This window comes from Ambystoma mexicanum, chromosome 6q (assembly GCF_040938575.1).
Source record: "Ambystoma mexicanum isolate Mex_15411 chromosome 6q, UKY_AmexF1_1, whole genome shotgun sequence".
Classification (NCBI taxonomy): domain Eukaryota; kingdom Metazoa; phylum Chordata; class Amphibia; order Caudata; family Ambystomatidae; genus Ambystoma; species Ambystoma mexicanum.
In genome coordinates, this window is record NC_090937.1 from 762947190 (window position 1) to 762959258 (window position 12069).

The window sequence follows — 12069 nt, forward strand, 5'->3', positions numbered from 1 at the left end:
CCCAGCAACCCCAGAGGCAGGCATCATTTCCCCCAGGGGAGTACCAGCGCGCCCAAGCTGGGGCCCTTTGGACGCAGTCCTGGCGCCTTAGGCGCCAGGCTCATGTTGGACCTCTGTCCTGGCGCCTTAGGCGCCAGGCTCATAAAGCTAGACATGTGTTGAAGTGTTTTAATGTGCACTTACCTGATGCAGACCATGCTGCCACATCCAGGCCCTCTTGAGGCCTGAATGGAACTACTTTACCTGTGGGACTACTTTCCACCCGGGTGTGGTCGGGGAAGAATACATACCTGATCGGTGGAAGGATACACACTTGGAACTTCTTCCAAAGCTATTTAAACCACACCCGATCAGCAACTCACGCTTCACGTTGTTCTGCTCCTCGCAGCTGGACGCTCACCGTGTCAGCTCCTGCATCTGGACCTCAGCCACGCCTGTCAGTATCCTGGGTCACCTGCAAAGGGAGACAAAAGACCTTACCTGCTAAATCAGCACCACGGAGACATCACACCGACGATCCTGAAAAGGAAGACATCATTTTAAAAGCATTTTGCTACGATCGCTGCAGCGCTGCCTTTCACTCACCTTTCCTGGACGCCACCATCTTCAGCAGCGATCATCCGGATCCACAGCCACTTCCCAGAGCCTAGAGAGAAAAAGACTAGAACAAGGTGAGAGAAGGAAGGGAATAGGAAAAGCTCAGTTTCCTTCTAAAACTTACCTGTTGGGTCATTCCCATTTCATTTCGGGGTCTTGCCGCTTCCACGAATTTTCTGGACCCCGGCCCCTATGGGGAAAAAAGACAGACATTGAATGAGCGAATGCAAAGACATTACCCGAGCGCTCATCCAGAACTTACCTGTCATTTACTGGAACTGCACGTTTCACTTCGGGTCGGCGCCATATCTCTGGCATTCCGAACCCCGGCCCCTAAGGGGAAAAAGACAATGAACATTATTATTAAGCTTGGACTTTTGAACTTGCAACAGAACTTTTACAGAGCCTTACCTGAATAGTCAAGCTTACCTGAACTCCCATCAATCCTCAATCCAGTGAAGTAACTGGGTTTCAACGCGCCCCTGCATCAGAAGCAGGATGGAGAGCTCATCCTTCCTGACCCTAAGGTGAGACTTCACGGGGAATCGTGGAAGGGTATCTTGGAGGGTTGGAAGAGAGTGGGAGGCTTGAGCATAACTCAGTTAGTAGGTAATACTCCCTTTTCACGCACAGGGGAATATTCCTGCGAGCCGGAGAAGCCAGAGTAGAGGGGCCCTTCCTGTCCATCTTCAGAGTCCTGCGCTTCACCATTGAAGAAGCATCAGCACTCGAAGCCAGACCTGCTCCTCCGTGGGAATCAGGTGAGCGTTACAGAACGCGAAGCCCACCCACAATTTCCCAGCGGGCGCTATGGAGAATTCCGAGACTGACCAGCTGGCCCAGCTTTTGGGGGAATTACGGGCAGAGGTGCACTCAGCCCTCCCGGAGACTAACGCTCTCAAAAGAGAACTGATCTTATCCAAGGAAAGAACAGATGACCTAGCCAAAAGGTTATTACAGGCCCAGGCAGGGCACACTCCTTTACCTAATTCCGGAGACATTTCCACATCAATGGGTTTGAATAACCCAGTACAAATTAATCTACCTGGACACATGCCTTTGGCCCCGCCTGAACGTTTTGCGGGGGATCCCAAGAAATATGCCGTCTTTATGAACCAATGTCGTTTACACTTTCTATGCAGACCCGGAGCCTTCCCTAATGTCCAGACCAAGGTAGCCTTTATACTATCTTACCTCAGTGGCAGTGCTGCCGATTGGTCTATTCCATTGGTAAATCAGGATGATCCCATTCTCCAGAATTTTCAGGGCTTCCAGGGCAGCATGGAAAGATTGTTCGCTCGACACTCTGAAGGACAGGCCCTTGATAACGAACTGCTATCCTTACGACAAGGTAATCAGGATCTTCTGCCCTACATTGCCACCTTTAACAGACTGGTTGTGGAAACTGGATGGCCAGAAAACAAAAGGATCACATTGTTTCATCGAGGCCTGCGCGGAGAGTTTAAGGATGTTCTAGCTCAGATAGTAAACCCACCCCAGGTCTGCGCAGACTACATAGACTTGGTGGTTCAACTTGATCACAGACTTCAAAATAGAAAACCAGATCGGTTCAAGTATGAAACCCGAGTACCGATCAAAACCCACGCTAACTCCAAGAGTACCGACGTATCTGAACCTATGCAAATCGGTGGTGTTAAAGGACCATTAACGCAGAAAGAACGAGAGAGAAGGCGGCAAATGCAACTTTGTCTGTATTGCGGGACTTCCGGTCACTTTCTTCGAAATTGTCCAGGTAAACCACCTAGAAGGTGGTTGGAGCTACTGATAACGAATTATTGACACCTGATTCGGGAAACGACCTAGCCCGACAAGCGTAGGGGTCCGCTTGCCGAGCTTGAAAACTAACTCTTTGACCTCGAATTTTGTCATGCCAATGGTGCTCGTGGACCCAAAACAGCCTCAGCAGTTGCATGCTATAAAAGCTTACATCGACAGTGGAGCTATTGGAAATTACATAGACCGTGAATTGGCTCCCAGGATTAAGCTTCCTCTCTGCCCGAAAGTAACCCAAGATGTCATTACTACAGTAGATGGAACCGAAATAGCCTCAGGGCCTGTAATGCATTCCACTGTTGAAGTGACACTGGTGGGTCAGGATGGACATCGGGAACAATCGTGTTTGATGTGATCAAGGCCCCACAATTTCAAGTAATTCTTGGAATTCCTTGGTTAGAAACACATAATCCCAGAATTGACTGGCGAGCAAAGAAGATAAGTTTTCCTGATTGTGAACCAACTTGTTATCCAAGAAATCCAGCTATGGGTCTAGCCTCAGCAACTTCCACCCCTGTACAGCTACCGTCAGAATACCAAGAATTCCAAGACGTTTTTCAGAAAGAACAGGCTAACACGTTTACCTCCCCATCGGTCTTATGATTGCCAAATCGATCTGGTACCCAATGCTCAACTACCTTGTAGTAGGATTTATGCTCTTACGGAACCTGAGAACCTGCATTTGCGTCAGTATTTAGATCAGTACCTAGCCAATGGTTTTATTCGCCCGTCCAAGTCTCCTGTCTCTTCAGCTCTGTTCTTCGTGCCGAAAAAAGAGGGTGACCTTAGAACGTGTATAGACTATCGCACCCTAAATCAATTAACGATTAAGAATCGTTATCCTCTGCCCTTGATCCCTGAGCTTATCGACCAGGTGAAAGACGCTTGTGTGTACACCAAGTTAGATCTCCGAGGAGCTTATCACCTGGTGCGTATAAATGAAGGCGACGAATGGAAGACTGCATTCCGCACCAAATTTGGGCTCTTCGAATATCAGGTGATGCCCTTCGGTTTGTGCAACGCACCTGCCGCCTTTCAGTACTTTATAAATGATGTTCTTCGGGAACTTATCGATGTCTGTGTCATTGTTTACATTGACAACATCCTGGTGTACTCTTCTTCAGAATCTGATCACAGAAAACATGTTAGGGCCTGTTCTTGAGAAATTGCGCCAGCACAGACTATTTGCAAAACTCGAAAAATGCGTTTTTCATACCACAGAAGTTGAGTTTCTCGGATTCATCCTGACACCTCAAGGAGTCCGAATGGACTCGCGAAAGGTGGACGCCATACTCAAATGGCCATCTCCTAGCTCGGTGAAGGGAGTTCAGAGCATGCTCGGCTTTGCCAATTTCTATCGAAGATTCATCCCGGAATTTTCCCAAACAGTCCAACCCATCACAGCTCTCCTAAAGAAAAACAAACGCTTCGAATGGACTCTTGAGGCCGAACAAGCCTTGCAGGACCTGAAAACCAAATTCACCTCTGCACCTGTATTGAAGCACCCGCACCCAGATCTCCCTTATATTGTGGAAACCGATGCATCCAGTTCGGCCATGGGAGCTGTCCTGTCGCAAAGAGACCCAAAAACTAACCAACTACACCCAGTGGCCTTTTGGTCCAGAAAATGTTCTCCTCCTGAAATCAACCACGCAATTACCGATAAAGTGTTACTGGCCATCAAATCTGCTTTCAAGGCTTGGCGTCACTACCTTCTCGGGGCAAGACACACCATCACCGTAATTACGGACCACAGAAACTTACAGTATTTAAAGACGGCCAAAGCTCAATCTTCACGACAACTCCGATGGGCTCTATTCTTTGCGGAATTTGATTTTGTAATTACCTATCGCCCTGGCTGCAAGAATGGAAAAGCGGACGCCTTATCCCGGATTGGCATAGAAGAACCTAATTCGAGCTTAGAACCTGTGCCCATCATACCTGAGCAAAGAATCTTGGGCTTAACTTCATTGCAAACTATTGAGGACATCCAAACGCAAGTAAAACAACTTCTAGACTCTTCAACCTTACTGGAATGGAGTCAAAAGGGTCCTCATTACACCGTTAAGGATGACTTATCCTACTTCCAGGAGCGGTTGTTTCTGCCAAGTAAAGAATTGCAAGAACTTGTTATTGCCCGTCATCATGAATCTTTAATGGAAGGACACCCTGGTATTGCTAAAACGGAGGAAAAAATCAAACGCCACTTCTGGTGGCCTTCTTGGAGAAAAGACATAGGGCCTCATTACGACCCTGGAGGTCCGGAAATAACGGTGGCGGTAAACCCGCCGCCACCGTTGTTTCCGGACCGCCTGATCCCGACCCCTGCAGGCGGGAGGTGATGTTCCCGCCAGGTCTGACTTGGCAGGTTTAACACCGCCCGCCAGCAGGCGGACGAGGAAACATTATCCCGATTCCCATTGAGTCCCATAGGACTCAATGGGAATGGGGATTTACACCATTCCGCCTCCGTGATTCCCGGAAAACCGGGGTTGTAATGCCCCGGTAATTCCGGGAATCATGGAGGCGGAATGGTAATACGAGTCCGGCGTTAACCAGGTGGTTTTACCGCCTCGGTTAACGCCGGACTCGTAATGAGGCCCATAGTCTTTTGTTCTGTCTTGCGGAATTTGCGCCCAAAACAAGGCTCAAAAGAAAAGGCCAGCCGGCCTACTTCAACCCTTGGTTATTCCACCGGCACCATGGCACACCCTGTCAAAGGACTTTATAACCGACCTGCCTCCTTGTGCTGGTTACAACACAATCCTTGTAATTGTGGACCTATTCTCCAAAATGGCCCACTTTATCCCTTTAAAGGGTTTCCCTTCAGCTTCCACCTTGGCCAAGGAATTCCTGGAGAATATAGTTCGCATACATGGTTTCCCTTCCATATTAGTCTCGGATCGTGGAAGTCAATTTATCTCCCATTTTTGGAAGAAGTGTTGCCAACTAGCACAAATAGATGTGCGGTTATCCACCAGCCACCACCCCCAGACTGACGGACAAACCGAGAGAACCAATCAGACTCTCGAGCAATATCTTCGGTGCATGTTACACCAATCCGAGTTAAATTGGAAAGACATCCTTTGGATTGCAGAATATGCATACAACAATTCAGTGCATTCTGGAACCGGACAAACCCCTTTTTATACTTTGTATGGTCACCATCCTCGGACCTCAGACCTAGATCCACCTCTGACCCTGGAAATGCCCGCAGTAAATCATCTGCATTCCACAATAACCTGAGCCTTCAAAGAAGCTGCAACTCATTTACAGCAAGCCAAGAAAAAGTATAAAGAAAACGCTGATTTGCACCGAAGTAAAACTCCTCCTTACCAAGTAGGAGACTAGGTATGGCTAGCAACTAAACATTTACCCCTCAAGGGCCCGCGAACCTTCAATCCCAGATTCATAGGACCTTATCCCATCAAGGCTATAATCAACCCAGTGGCCTTTAAACTGGATCTACCGTCCAACATGCGTATTCATCCAGTTTTTCATGCATCACTTTTGAAGCCAGTACAACCAGGAACCCGATTGTCCAAGCCTCCAGATCCAGTTCAAATTGAAGGGGAATTAGAATTCGAAGTTAAAGACATTTTAGACTCCAAGGTGGTAAAGTCGAAACTCTTCTATCTTGTTGACTGGAAGGGATATGGACCTCAGGAGAGATCGTGGGAGCCTAGTAACCATGTCCACGCACCTCGATTAGTGCAGAGGTTTCACCGGAGATTTCCGAACAAGCCAAAACCCCCGGAGGAAAGAACCGTGGGAGGGGCCTTGAGGGGAGGGTACTGTCATGATGCCTACCTCCAAGGAGCCAGGTCCGACCCAGCAACCCCAGAGGCAGGCATCATTTCCCCCAGGGGAGTGCCAGCGAGCCCAAGCTGGGGCCCTTTGGACGCAGTCCTGGCACCTTAGGCGCCAGGCTCATGTTGGACCTCTGTCCTGGCGCCATAGACGCGAGGCTCATAAAGCTAGACATGTGTTTAAGTGTTTTAATGTGCACTTACCTGATGCAGGCCATGCTGCCACATCCAGGCCCTCTTGAGGCCTGAATGGAACTACTTTTCCTGTGGGACTACTTTCCACCCGGGTGTGGTCGGGGAAGGATACATACCTGATCGGTGGAAGGATACACACTTGGAACTTCTTCCAAAGCTATTTAAACCACACCCGATCAGCAACTCACGCTTCGCATTGTTCTGCTCCTCGCAGCTGGACGCTCACCGTGTCAGCTCCTGCATCTGGACCTCAGCCACTCCTGTCAGTATCCTGGGTCACCTGCAAAGGGAGACAAAAGACCTTACCTGCTAAATCAGCACCACAAAGACATCACACCGATGATCCTGAAAAGGAAGACATCATTTTAAAAGCATTTCGCTACGATCGCTGCAGCACTGCATTTCACTCACCTATCCTGGACGCCACCATCTTCAGCAGTGATCATCCGGATCCACAGCCACTTCCCAGAGCCTAGAGAGAAAAAGACAAGAACAAGGTGAGAGAAGGAAGGGAATAGGAAAAGCTCAGTTTCCTTCTAAGACTTACCTGTTGGGTCATTCCCATTTCATTTTGGGTCTTGCCGCTTCCAGGCATTTTCCGGACCCCGGCCCCTATGCGGAAAAAAGACAAAGACATTGAATGAGCGAATGCAAAGACATTACCCGAGCGCTCATCCAGAACTTACCTGTCATTTACTGGAACTGCACGTTTCACTTCGGGTCGGCGCCATATATCCGGCATTCCGAACCCCGGCCCCTAAGGGGAAAAAGACAATGAACATTATTATTAAGCTTGGACTTTTGAACTTGCAACAGAACTTTTACAGAGCCTTACCTGAACAGTCAAGCTTACCTGAACTCCCATCAATCCTCAATCCAGTGAAGTAACTGGGTTTCAACGCGCCCCTGCATCAGAAGCAGGATGGAGAGCTCATCCTTCCTGACCCTAAGGTGAGACTTCACGGGGAATCGTGGAAGGGTATCGTGGAGGGTTGGAAGAGAGTGGGAGGCTTGAGCATAACTCAGTCAGTAGGTAATACTCCCTTTTCACGCACAGGGGAATATTCCTCCGAGCCGGCGAAGCCAGAGTAGAGGGGCCCTTCCTGTCCATCTTCAGAGTCCTGCGCTTCACCATTGAAGAAGCATCCGCACTCGAAGCCAGACCTGCGCCTCTGTGGGAATCAGGTGAGCGTTACAATGGCTTGCAGTTGCATACTGATAGAGGACAACCAGCCCGATTGATTTTACAAGACTGGCCTGCTACTTTCAACAGCTACTTAATATCTTATTTGGAAAACTAGCATTAGTATGCACTTTTAGCCCGATTGCTCCAACTGGATATGCTTCTTTTCTTGCACACAAAGAACTGTGCAGGTCTCGCTGTGTTTGTCTTTTATGAACAGCCCATTCTTGTATGCTTCCGGGGCCAACATTCTTCCCTAGTGCTATGCAACGCCTGTGCCACACCGCTAATCCACCTGATAAAAAAAATAAACTATGACCTGGACCAGCAATGCTATGCTGAACATACTCAATTTTGAATGAGCATTGATGAGTCGAATCACAGATTGAAAATCTCTCCTCCTGTCTTGTTGGGACCCTTACTTGCTTGTGAGACAGCTGGCTTAAACAAGGCTTCGCCATTGACCATGGTTGTGGTTTTTGGGCAATATAAAAGGCAACTGATATTGAAGTACAGCCTCTCTGGTTTCTTTTTGGGTGATGCATACAAACTGCTCACAGTAGTCAAGACCTCACCTTGTTCTATAATTCGGTAGTTTGCAGAAATTCTGCTATCAGATATCACATATTAAAGGAATGAATTCGGTTTTGTTCAGGGAAAAATGTCTCATGGCTTTAGAAGTGAACAGTCAAATTGAAGTGTCCTTTGTGGAATGCAAAAGACCTTGAACACTGTAATTGGATCAGCCGCTAGTCACTGCTCACTGAACCATACCTGACTCTAAGCATATTTTCCTCTGGCTTAAGGTGCAAGACCTAATAAACTCTTATCTTTATTTACTATGTGATGAACCTGAAGGAGGAGTCGGACAACTTGGTGATATGTTCAAAAAGAGTTTTATTTCAATTAAAAGAAAACTCCCAACTTCCCAGTTCGTTATAAGGGAAATTCCCTTCCCCATCAAAAGGTGTACGTCAAGTCCAAACAAAGTCTTCTGTCCGAATCCCAAGTATCCTAAGTACCTAACTGGCCCTACCACTTTAAAAAAAATACTGAACTAAAAAGAAAAGGGAGACTTGTATAATAGCCCCGGTATGAACTTCTGCTTGGCCCCCTTGTATTAGATTTTATTTAAACCTTGCAGTTCTTGCAGATTGTCTTAACAGCTTTAGTATCAAATCCTTTTTGAAAATTAACAAATATCGTCGGTCTAGGTTTCCCTCTCCCTTTTGATAAGGAAACAATTTGTGGGTTTTAAAATGTTCCAGTCCCTCCAGGATGCCTTGAAGTTACTTATTCCTTTCCCACCTCCGTAGTGTTGGGACTTCCCAAAGACGTGTAGCTCTGTGGTTAAGTGTCTTATTTGTTGGTACAAACTTAGTTTACAGCTCCTGCCCAGATTGGGAAGACGGCTCCCGTGATTTCATGCACTTTGCGGTCAGGGTTAGAGTATTCACCTTCCCTTCACTCTCGTTTCAACATAGGCCCTGTGGCTGTGCTTCCTTTATACTTCCTTTATACTTTTAGCGGTTGTTTCAGCTTAGATACTGTATCATTTCCACTCTCATTTATTGGGGCCATGTGGCCAACTCATTTTCCTCACTTTTCAGACATTTAGCGGCTATTCAAGCCTAGCGTTCGTGTTCATATCCCGTTTCCATGGATTAGTGGGGCCGGGCTCCCGTTAAGTTTTCATGACTTCATTTGTTTGGTGGCTATTCCAGCCTTGCATCACATTGTTCGTATCCCTTTCTCTCTGAGTTACTGGGGCTGGGCGCCTGTCACATTCACTTTGTATTTTCGTATCTGCGTCAGTGTTTTGCTCCTCCTAGAAATATATCTTGTTTGCCTCCACACGTCTGCAGCGTCTCTTTCCCTTTCTCTACCTCTTACGGCGGGAAAGGCGCTTGACTGCAGGAGTTCGGGACCTTCGACTCCTTCTTTCAGGTCTTAGCGTTGGTTGCTGGATGGCCAGTCCTGCCACTTCACTGATCACGCCACGCACAGATGGTTGGCTTTTCTGTCCTCTCCTTCCCCTTGAGCCTCTTGCTCTTTCAAGGTACCTGTCTTCCATCCTTCAGATAGTGGGTATCTCACTCGCCACATCACTGCTGGCTCCGCGGCTCGACATGGCTTGCCCCTCCAGATATGTCGGTGCTCCAGGGGCTTGCCTCTGCGTAACACTTGCTCCCCTCTCAGCGGGGAAGTTCCTCCTCCGTTCATAGTTTGTTCCCCTCTTATATATGTCATTAGAATCAATGAAATAATGTGTCTTCCTTGATCATGGCACTCTGGCGAGGTTCACCATTAGTAGAGTAAGCATCTTTGTTCATATATGCAGAAAGGGTGGTTTGGATAGGGAGTTCCATGCTGGAATGGGAGTCCTTGTCCCCAAGAGGGGAGTTGCTGCTAGTGAGGTACCATTTGCCCAGACCCCTATGGAGGACTCTCCTCCCTAGCCTCAAATGGGGTGGCTCTCCTCTGGGGAAAAGGGGGCCAATTGTCCAGATTTGTCACATGAACTATCTTCAGGCATGGTAGGGTTTGCAATTGCCAGGCTCTAGTAGCTATTTGGTCCCTGCTTGTAGCATAGAGGAGCCTGTCTGGTTAGGTTGACAACTGCTACCACAAGCTACCTTTGACATACCAGGCCCACTCATATGAATGTCAATGTCAAGGAGCATTAGGACATGTTTAGAAAGCATTTAATCCACAGTAGCCCCTAGTTAATGGTAAAAAGGTAATAGTTTATTGGTATATATTATATTTTATACTCGCTGCGTACTATCTCTGATAGCCCCAGAGGTAGTTCCACTTTACTGGGTGAATCTGAAAGTTCAGGAGCTGCTCTTAGATCTTGGTCAACAAATTCTTATTTCATTCCCTACATAGGCCTACAAAAAATCTCCTTGCATGTTCTGGCTTCATTCAGGTGGTACCTACAGCCAACTTGGTGGCCAGGCAAGAAAGGTGCCTCTTGGCTCATGGTCAAAGGCTTTGGTGCCAAATGGGTTTGCATGCAATGCAGCAATTTATTTTGTTAATGGCCAGGAAAGAAACCTGAAGTTTTCTCTTTTTATTGACTTTATTGCAGCATCAAATGTCGAGTGTGAGGACATGCACTTTGGATCAATAATTATCAGTAGCATCAAATGGCTCTCTCATGGTCACAGAGGATCACCAGAGCTCGCTCTCTAGCCTGTGTTGTTTTCAGCACATTCTCCTAGAAATATATTTTTGCATTCTGTTGAACATCTACAATGTCAGCATGTCTGCTGGTTGGTTAGAAGCACACATTTCAAAATGTAAATATTTATTTCCTAATCTGCCAAAAAGCATGATGTAGTAATTTCACGAGATGGCCAAAAAGAACTTTTAACTGGATTAAGCAATGAATCTATCAACTGAGGGCCCCAGTCTTTTTATTACATGGAATCATGTCCCTCTAAGCGTTCCGCAAACACAACAGCAGTATTTTCCAAAAGCGTCTTTATGCACTTCATCAACCAACCTAATTGCAGCAACATCCACATGTTTTATTCTTTGTATGGGTTCATTTCTTGACTCAAGTTTTACCTCCTTTTGTAGGTAGGTCTATGTAAACAAATGTTGCCTCATGTGTTCGACTTAGTTTACTTCTATGGGCGTTGGATGCTATTATAAAGTTGGGTTAAACGAGCAATTTAAATCTTCATTTGTCTTCTGAATCGGGGTTTGTGAGTACATTCCTTTTGAGCCTCACGTATGCTCTGTGTTTCTGCACACTATTGTGTTGCTGGACAGGAACTTTTGTCAAGGTTTTTTACTTGCATTAATCATAATAAGGTTTTGATTTACAAGATTCCCCACCTGTCTTGTGTTGCATGATGAATTGGCATCATCAGAGACCATTTCGGCATTCTCTATCTGTTTCTGATGTCAACTCACCAACTGAGCTGTAGCCTTATGCGGAATGGTGCAATATGGAGGAAAAACTAATGCGAGGAGGAGGAGACGGAGGAGATCGCTATGGTGGTTTATGACGCTGCTTATGAGCTGGAGAATCTGTTGGCGACCGAGTATGCTAAGAGATCGGAGAGAAGGTACATTTAAAGAATGCATTGGTAACACACATGAATGACGCACACTGCTTTAGTCTAAGTGGAGTTCTGCACCACACCATGGAAGCCAGGGGCGGCCAAAGCGTGAGAAAGCCCAGGCCAAATTGGATAACACGTTGGAAGATAATACAACTGATGCATGTTACCTTTTGGGATATTGATCCAAGCAGCAAGATTTGAATCCTTAATTCTGATAACCACTGAGTCTAAATCATGCAGTCAGTCGGTCTGACAGAAAAACCATGCTTACATGTTCGGACCGGCAGTCTGGGGTTTCACTCGATGATTTGAATAGCTTTAAAGCGTGAAAAGCCCAGCCCAAGTCCAAACTCAATGGGACAAAGCAGAAGTAGATGACTGATGCAACAAAAAGTACACAATGAAATAGTTT

The 12069-nt window shown here is 46.8% G+C and overlaps 1 protein-coding gene across 5 annotated transcripts in view; it reads left to right on the forward strand.

Annotated features, from left to right (window-relative positions):
• ARFIP1 (ARF interacting protein 1) overlaps positions 1 to 12069 on the forward strand; it is a 607935-nt gene that overhangs the window by 444734 nt on the left and 151132 nt on the right. The gene's annotated exons all lie outside the window — the stretch shown is intronic.